This window comes from Strongylocentrotus purpuratus, unplaced genomic scaffold (genome assembly GCF_000002235.5).
Source record: "Strongylocentrotus purpuratus isolate Spur 01 unplaced genomic scaffold, Spur_5.0 spur5_scaffold_16, whole genome shotgun sequence".
Classification (NCBI taxonomy): domain Eukaryota; kingdom Metazoa; phylum Echinodermata; class Echinoidea; order Camarodonta; family Strongylocentrotidae; genus Strongylocentrotus; species Strongylocentrotus purpuratus.
Window position 1 is genome coordinate 13,900,099 of NW_022145601.1, and position 8,992 is coordinate 13,909,090.

The window sequence follows — 8,992 nt, forward strand, 5'->3', positions numbered from 1 at the left end:
CATTGATCCAATTTAATACTAATGTAAGCTATAGGTTCCGTTACGCAAATTCACAAATCCCCCTTCCAAGACCTCACACTAATTTTATTCAACATAGTCCATTATATCATGCATCAAAACTTTTTAATACCCTACCCAACGATATCAGAATTATAAATGTTTTTAAATCTTACAACACTGAGATTAGTAAAATTCAAGATATTTGCTCACTTCTTCCATCTCGTAGATAATTTTTTTTTTTTTTTTTTTTTTTTTCCCCCTCACTTTATCACTATGATTCTATTTTGTACTTAAATTTCTGTAAATATGTTCACTTATTATAACTTGCATATTTGTTTGTAAATTGTATTTTCATTGTTTTATTTTCTGTTATATGTAATCACGGCCCTGCTGAAAAACAGCTTTTGCTGAATGCGGGCACAATTGTATTATGTTTTTAACCGTGAATAAATAAAATATACCATACCATACCATTTTGTGACGATGGCGGGTTACTAATTGGCGTGGAATCCAGGGGGCAGAGCCCCCAGGAGCTCAGGGGTTTTAGGCATTAAATTACGGTCAGATGAGCATCCAGGGGCCCATCTTAGGGCCCTTGATGCGGTCAATGGGGCAGAGTTCCCGGAAGCTAAAGGGGTTGTAGGCATTTAATTACGGTCTAATAAGCATATTTTGATACCTTATTTGTGACACTGGCATCTCACCAATTGGTGTGGAGTCCAGGGGGCGGAGCCCCCAGGAGCTCAGGGGTTTTAGACATTAAATTAAAGTCAGATGACCATTCAGCGGCAAGCCTTAGGGTCCTTGGTGGGGTCCAGGGGGCAGTACCCCCGGAAGCTCAGGGGTTTTAGGCATTTTTACGGTCAGATGAGTTGGCAGGGGGCGGAGCCTCCACAAGATCAGGGGTTTTAGACATTTAGATAACGGTCAGATGAGCATTATTTTGAAACCTCATTGTGAAACTTATAGGTGACTATTCTTTTTTTCTTTCATTCCTTTAAAAAAAAAAGTGTTTTGGGGGAGGGGTGGAGCCCCACTGATTCGCGTGCTCTGACACTTATTTTTTGCCTGAATGTAAAATTAACAAACGCATTAAAAAGTATGATTTACCAAAAAGGGAGAACAAATCCCGAAAATTCCTGTTAATTTAGCAACATTTGTAAATCACTGGTATCAAATTAGAAATACCCCCCCCCCCCCCCCCTCCATTAGTGATCATCACATGCCATCGGACTCTTGGAAATTTAATATCTATATGTAATCCTTGAAATTCAATTTTGGGGGAGACAGATTTTGGATAATTCCTTTTGGATAATACTCTGTTTTATTCATCACACTGTAAACCGATGGAGTCTAGGGAAGGTGAGTCCAAAGGTCCATTTAAACTACCGAAGTGTGTCAAATCAAAATGGAGAGATGTGATGAGACGTATTTTTTTAAATTCGAAATAACTGAAGAGGTTCATCTGGTTGGAGTTGAAACTTGAAAATAATTGTTTTCTTCATAACCAGTGGAAATCTCCTTTTTTTTTTTTTTTTTTTGATAAGCCTTCCCTTGTTCTGCTGCAAGCTTCTGTCGTGGCTAGCGCTGTTGCTGATGCAGCAAGGCGATGTGATAGAATCATATTCATAGAGCTATAAGAGCTATATAGAGCTACTAACATTAAAAGTCTTATTAGTACATAACTCTATGGATAGAATGAAACTCTCAGAAAGTGACAGAGATACCGTGTACATAAAACAGAGACTGACTACGGTCCCATTCTATATACGTCCTCGTCAAACTGCATTAACAACAGCGCCATCTACGACATGGGTCTAAGGAAGCTTGCTACACAGCAAGTGAAAGCTTACCAAAAACAGATAATTTTCCACTGATTGTAAAGAAAGCATTAATTGTCTATGTGTTCGCTCTTTTATACAGGTGCTCCTCCCCCCCCCCCCCCCATCCCCCACCAAAAAACAACAACTTTTGTTCAGTGCTCCTTCCTTCTTTCAATAACGCTCCGCCGCTTCAGCCTAAATTCTGAACCTTAAATTGGTTACAAAATATACCATTTTGTCAATCGCCGCTAGTTATTTTATTTTTTTATTGATGAAATCTGCTATCACATAATCATCGATTGAACTTTATTATGTTCTATATTTCAGTCTTACAATGGCAACCTCCAAGCTTCAAGGAAGGGGCGATTCATCCCGTAACATAGACAGAAGCGACAATGAAGAGAGATACGAGGTAAGAAATGAGAGGTGTCAAAATTCGAAGGATTGGAGAGCGGAAAAGGAAAATAATCCTACCAGCTTCCGAGGGTTTGATTTTTTTTTTTTTTTTTTTTTGGGGGGGGGGGCGGAGGGAGGGGAAGAAGCAATTTTTTATTCGGGAATATTTGGGAATCCCCTCAGCACTCTTAGACTCTATAGATGAGTTATGGGGGTGGGTTCGCAAACATTTGTATGGAGGGAATCGTTTCGGTGGAAATATCCTCGGAAAACCTCTCTACTTTATTGTAAACAATTGGGGGGGGGAGGGGTATCTTATTCCCATTGTAAGGCTTTCATATTATTAAAATTTCCAAAACTTTGTATTACCTTTAATAATTGTATAAAGTTAGAGCAGTTGAATACAATGCACCAACTGGATAACTAGATGAAGTTTAACTCTTGGGTTATATACAGTGTACCTATATATATACGTATACACAAATCGTTATCAAAATCTAATCATGGAAGGAGATCCACCAGGAGTGCTACCCATTAGTGTCCAGCCAACTGACGAAAGATTGGGACTGGACACCGCTCCAGAAGAAATGATGGAGATTGTAAGCACAGCTTCATTTTCCTATGGCTACATGCATGTTTGCAAGAGTCGTACATGTAAAAAATAACACTAATTATTCTAGGAGTCTGCTATCATAGCAATGAATCGTTAATTAATCAATAATTATTTGTGAAGTATTACCGTGACAGACAAGTATTATAAATGTATTTTTGTTTAATGATCTATAAGGATTGTTGCTTCTGCTAATCGATTAAGTCATTCGATTAGTGGAGGGGTCTTTAGCCCCATGCAGCCCTCAATAATATTGGATCCTTTGAAATATTACATTGACATGCATCGATCTCGATGATAATGTCATATATAATATAAATAACATAGATATATATACTGGTATAAACCTTTATATACAAAAATTATAATAAAAATCTAATATTTTTCTATATCGTTTCTGAAGGAAGTAGATACACCAGAAGTACTACCCATTAGTGTCCAACCCACTGACGAAAGATTGGGACTGGACACCGCTCCAGAAGAAATGATGGAGATTGTAAGCACAGCTTCATTTTCCTATGGCTACATGCATGTTTGCAGGAATCGTACATGTAAAAAAAAACACTAATTATTCTAGGAGTCTGCTATCATAGTAATGAATTGTTAATAATCAATAATTATCTGTGAAGTATTGCCATGACAGACAAGGATTATAAATGTATTTTCGTTTAATGATCTAAAAGGATTGTTGCTTCTGCTAATTGATGAAGTCATTCGATTAGTGGAGGGATCCCGTGCCCCAGCCCTAAATAATATTGGAAACTATTGGAAATATTATAATGACATGCATCGATCTCGATGATAATGTCATAATATAAATAACATAAATATATATACTGTTATAAACCTTTGTATACAACAAGCATAATCAAAATCTAATATTTTTCTCTATCGCTTCTGAAGGAAGGAGATACACAAGAAGTGCTACCCATTAGTGTCCAACCCACTGACGAAAGATTGGGACTGGACACTGCTCCAGAAGAAATGATGGAGATTGTAAGCACATCTTCATTTTCCTATGGCTACATGCATGTTTGCAGGAATCGTACATGTAAAAAACAACACTAATTATTCTAGGAGTCTGCTATCATAGTCATGAATTTTTATTGAATCAATAATTATTATTTTGTGAAAGTTTTACCGTGACAGACAAGTATTATGAATCTATTTTCGTTTAATGATCTAAAAGGATTGTTGCTTCTGCTAATCGATTTAGTAATTCAATTAGTGGAGGGATCCCGTGCCCAAGCCCTAAATAATATTGGAACCTTTGAAATATGATATTGATGATATGCATCGATCTCGATGATAATGTCATATGTTTATATAATCTTGTATACATGTATTCGTATACACAAATCGTAATACTTATCTCTATCGTTTCTGAAGGAAGGAGATACACCTGAGATGCTCTCCGTGAGCGTCCAACCAACCGATGAGAGATTGGGACTGGACACTGCTCCGGAAGAAATGATGGAGATTGTAAGCACGGCTTCATTTTCCTATGGCTATGTTTGCAGAAATTGTTCATGTAAAAAAGTTCATGGCGGTGGGTGGTTATTGATAATTATGTTCAGGGATGTTCGAAGCTAGACTTTGAGCAATAATGGCTTCAGGATGAGATTGGCCTATCTATCAACACAATTATTGATAGCGATTCAAATTTCTAAAAGAGGTAAAAATTAACTAAATGGTTGTTATGAACATTCTCTTTTATTCACCTCATTTCCCCCCTTTTCATTTTTGTTCTAGGGATAACTGTGATCTGATGAAGGCTGATAAGCGTCATACCTCGGTCTTCCTCTGTCTTCGCACCATGTTTGCTCATCCGGGGGGGGGGGGGGGGCAACTATGGAATGGGGTCCCATAGTGTTTTGCAGCTCCCAGACCTATAGGTCCGTAGTCTGAAGTCAGGTTTAACTTTAAACTTGGTTTCAGAATACGGGCCATAGGGTTTGTAATTTAGTATTGTATTTATCTTATTACACCCCCCCTCACAAAGTTGAGAAAGAAAAACAAAATTGAGATCCCTGATGATGTATTATAAGGCCCATATGTTCTTACTTTTTATCGGAAATTGAATGGATATTGTCCATAAATTTACCTACATCTCTTTCCCCTCATCTCCCCTCGCCCTTTCTCTCTCTTTTCCCCTTTCTTTCTCTTCTTTGTTTTATATTTGTCTGTTTCATTTCCACTCTAGTACTGTCACAATGTCATTTATTCTTATTCGTACTTTGTATAAGCAAGCATATATATTTATCTTTTTTTCCATACCTGATTTATTGAATGTTCATCTTTTTCTTCATCATGTTTATTATGTCATTTATATATATATATTTTCATTCACTGTAAAATGTTTCATTAATCGATTAATAAATATATTGTTATTGATTGATAATGACCAACTTTTTTCATTTCTTTAATAAATTGAATGACTAAAATCACTCAGCTTTAATTGCGAATGGTGCAAAATGGTATTTAATTCTAGCTCCTAAACACTGACCTCAAGGAACAAAAAGAACCTGCAGATTTCTGCTAACAGATAACTTGAGAACTTTACTCAAACTTGAACAACGAGAACGAGAGAAAGAGAAATACACTTGTACCAAAGTGGCAGAGGAACGAAACAGTCAAGTGAGAGAACAAGAGGAAGAATCAAGGTTGAGAAGAAGGGGAGCAGAAAAAGAACAGAGGGCAGATAAAAAAGATTGGTAGAACTACTTTAGGTGGCTCAAAAGAAAACGCACATCGTACGTAGAAAAGGAAGGAAGGTGAAATAGAGAATAGGAGAGAGAAAGAGAGCTCTGTCTGAGAGAGAGGATGAGAAAGAGAGGGATACACACACAGAGACGCAGAGAGAGAGAGAGAGACATACATTGAGAGATAAAGAGAGAGAAAGAGAGAGAGAGAGAGGGGTGACAGAGAGAGAGAGAGATAGATAGAGAGAGAGAGAGAGAGAGAGAGAGAGAGGAAGAGAGAGAGACACACACACAAATAGACACACATAGAGATATATACATAAAGAGATAAAGAGAGAGAGAGAGGGGAATAGAGCAGAAAAAAGGGATAGGATGGGCGGATATCATTTTAGAAATCCTTTTCTATCAACATATCCTGTTTACTGACAAGATCTACAATTATGATGTTCCCATCAATCGTTCCCAGTTATGAATATAGGGATAGTTGAGTTTTGTTGCAGAGGGCGCTACACAATAATTTTTTTTGGTAAGATAATGAAAAACTGAGTGTCAAAATTAAAAGAATATACAATTTGAATGGTGCAATTATCGGTGCAGACAACAGCTGAAATATCCATGCATATAAACATTTCTAATATTTGGTATGCCCCACAAATATTCGGTAATTTTGAACCAGTCGTTAAAATACGAAATAGTGCCTTATCCGATTTATTCCAGCCAATACCAATATTTGCTTTTTGTTGGCTTTTTCGGGTTGGTTATAATATGCACAACCAGCCGGTCCGTGTATTGTTATTATTAGTTAATTAAGAGTCACCGTATTTATTTGAAAGTGGAGCTGAATTGGTATGATCGTCTTTAATCTAAATTTCACACATTTTGGGGTCTAAAATTAACTTCATAGCAATTTTAGGTCCTAAAAGGGCACTAGAAATGTTATAAAGAAGAATGAGAGCAATAACCATGCACTTTTAAAAGGCATTTGCAGTCTTAAACAAGAACTCAACTATCCCTTTTAGCGTCTTCAAAAAGATTTACGAGACATCTTCACTGTTGGTCTTCTTCCTCTTCCTCATCGAAATCCTCCTCTTCGACAGTTGCGTCCTAGTACTGCTGGTACTCGGACACCAGGTCATTCATGTTGCTCTCAGCCTCAGTGAACTCCATCTCGTCCATACCCCACCAGTGTACAATTGGAGGTAGGCCTTTCGTCTGAACATTGCGGAGAACTGCTCAGAGATGCGTTTAAAGAGTTCCTGGATGGCGGTGCTGTTGCCGATGAAGGTGGCTGCCATTTTGAGACCGCGGGGATGGATGTCACAGACAGCAGTCTTAACATTATTCGGGATCCATTCGACGAAGTAGCTGCTGTTCTTGTTCTGTGCGTTGAGCATCTGTTCGTTAACCTCCTTCATGGACATACGGCCACGGAAGATTGCGGCAACGGTGAGGTAGCGGTCGTGGCGAGGATCGCAGGCTGCCATCATGTTCTTAGAATCAAACATCTGATGTGTTAGCTCGGCAACAGATGTGGCCCTGTATTGTTGACTACCACAGCTTGTCAGAGGAGCAAATCCAGGCATGAAGAAATGGAGACGTGGAAATGGAACCATGTTGACTGCTAGCTTACGAAGATCTGCGTTCAGCTGGCCAGGAAATATGAGACAAGTTGTGACGCCACTCATGGTTGCAGACACAAGATGATTCAGGTCACTATAGGTCGGAGTCGTAAGCTTCAGGGGTCGGAAGCAGATGTCGTAGCCGACTCCGACAGCCGACAGAGTACTTCGTTGCCGATGCAGAACTCATCATCGGTGATCTCGACCAGTTGGTGGACGGACAGGGTGGCGTTGTAAGGTTCGACGACGGTGTCTGAAGCCTTTGGCGAAGAGACAACGCTGAATGACGTCATGATCCGATCAGGGTATTCCTCACGGATCTTGGTTATCAGGAGGGTTCCCATACCAGAGCCAGTTCCACCTCCCAAAGAATGTGTAAGCTGGAACCCCTGTGGACATAGACACATGAAATAAATGCTCATGCATGTTTAAGCCAGGCCCTTAGTCAAGAGATTAAATAAAGTATTCTGGTATTTGTAACGAACAGATGAACTGTTGTTAATTCAGTAGCTAGACGACAAAGTCATAATAGCAATTCGAAATAGACGGACACATAATTACAAGCGTTGCCCTAAAACACTTTCAAAGGTTTTTTTTTTTAATGCTTCATGGTGGATGTATTACTATGATCGAAACAATGACACAATTTTTTGTAAACCAACCTGAATACAGTCACATCCCTCGGCCTCCTCTTACAACGTCCATCAGAGAATGGATGAGTTCAGCGCCTTCTGTATAGTGTCCTTTGGCCTAGTTGTTCCCTGCTCCGCTCTGGCCAAAGACGAAGTTGTCTGGTCTGAAAAGCTGACCAAATGGACCAGAACGGACCGAATCCATAGTGCCTGGCTCAAGCAAATTTGTTATAGAACTTAAGCATTCATGATTGATATTAAGCTTTATGAAACAGAGCTTGTGTTGGAACACAAACATTCACCGGAAAAAAGTACATAAATATGTGTTGTACTATATATATCAAAACGGGTTGTATTCAAGACTAGCCTTCACGAGGAAAACTTCGCTGCAATTGTGTCACAACCTTGTCCCACAATAATATTGTTCAAGCACTTGTATATCAATTGAAACAGGATATGGTATGTACATCGTACATCGAAAATCCTTACAAACTTGAGACAGGAAATGGTATGTACATCGAACATCGAAAATCGTTACAAACTTGAGACAGGATATGGTATGTACTTCGAACATCGAAAATCGTTACAAACTTGAGACAGTATATGGTATGTACATCGTACATCGAAAATCCTTACAATCTTGAGACAGGAAATGGTATGTACATCAAACATCGAACATCGTTACAAACTTGAGACAGGATATGGTATGTACATCGAACATCGAAAATCGTTACAAACTTGAGACAGGAAATGGTATGTACATCGAACATCGAAAATCGTTACAAACTTGAGACAGGATATGGTATGTACATCGAACATCGAAAATCGTTACAAACTTGAGACAGGATATGGTATGTACATCGAACATCGAAAATCGTTACAAACTTGAGACAGGATATGGTATGTACATCGAACATCGAAAATCCTTACAAACTTGAGACAGGAAATGGTATGTACATCGAACATCGAAAATCGTTACAAACTTGAGACAGGATATGGTATGTACATCGAACATCGAAAATCGTTACAAACTTGAGACAGAAAATGGTATGTACATCGAACATCCTTACAAACTCATTTTAAATCAGTTTTATGTTTCATATAATTATGTTTCATGTTTTATTTTACACGGTATATAGTAATTATATGAAACATAAAACTGAAATGTACTTCACTTGTTCTTACACCTTCATCAAGGAGAGTCACCTAC

The 8,992-nt window shown here is 38.4% G+C and overlaps 1 pseudogene; it reads right to left on the reverse strand.

Moving 5' to 3' along the window:
• Window positions 1-6,459: 6,459 nt before the first annotated feature.
• On the reverse strand, window positions 6,460-7,996 carry LOC586712 (annotated as a pseudogene).
• Between the last annotated feature and the right edge of the window lie 996 nt (window positions 7,997-8,992).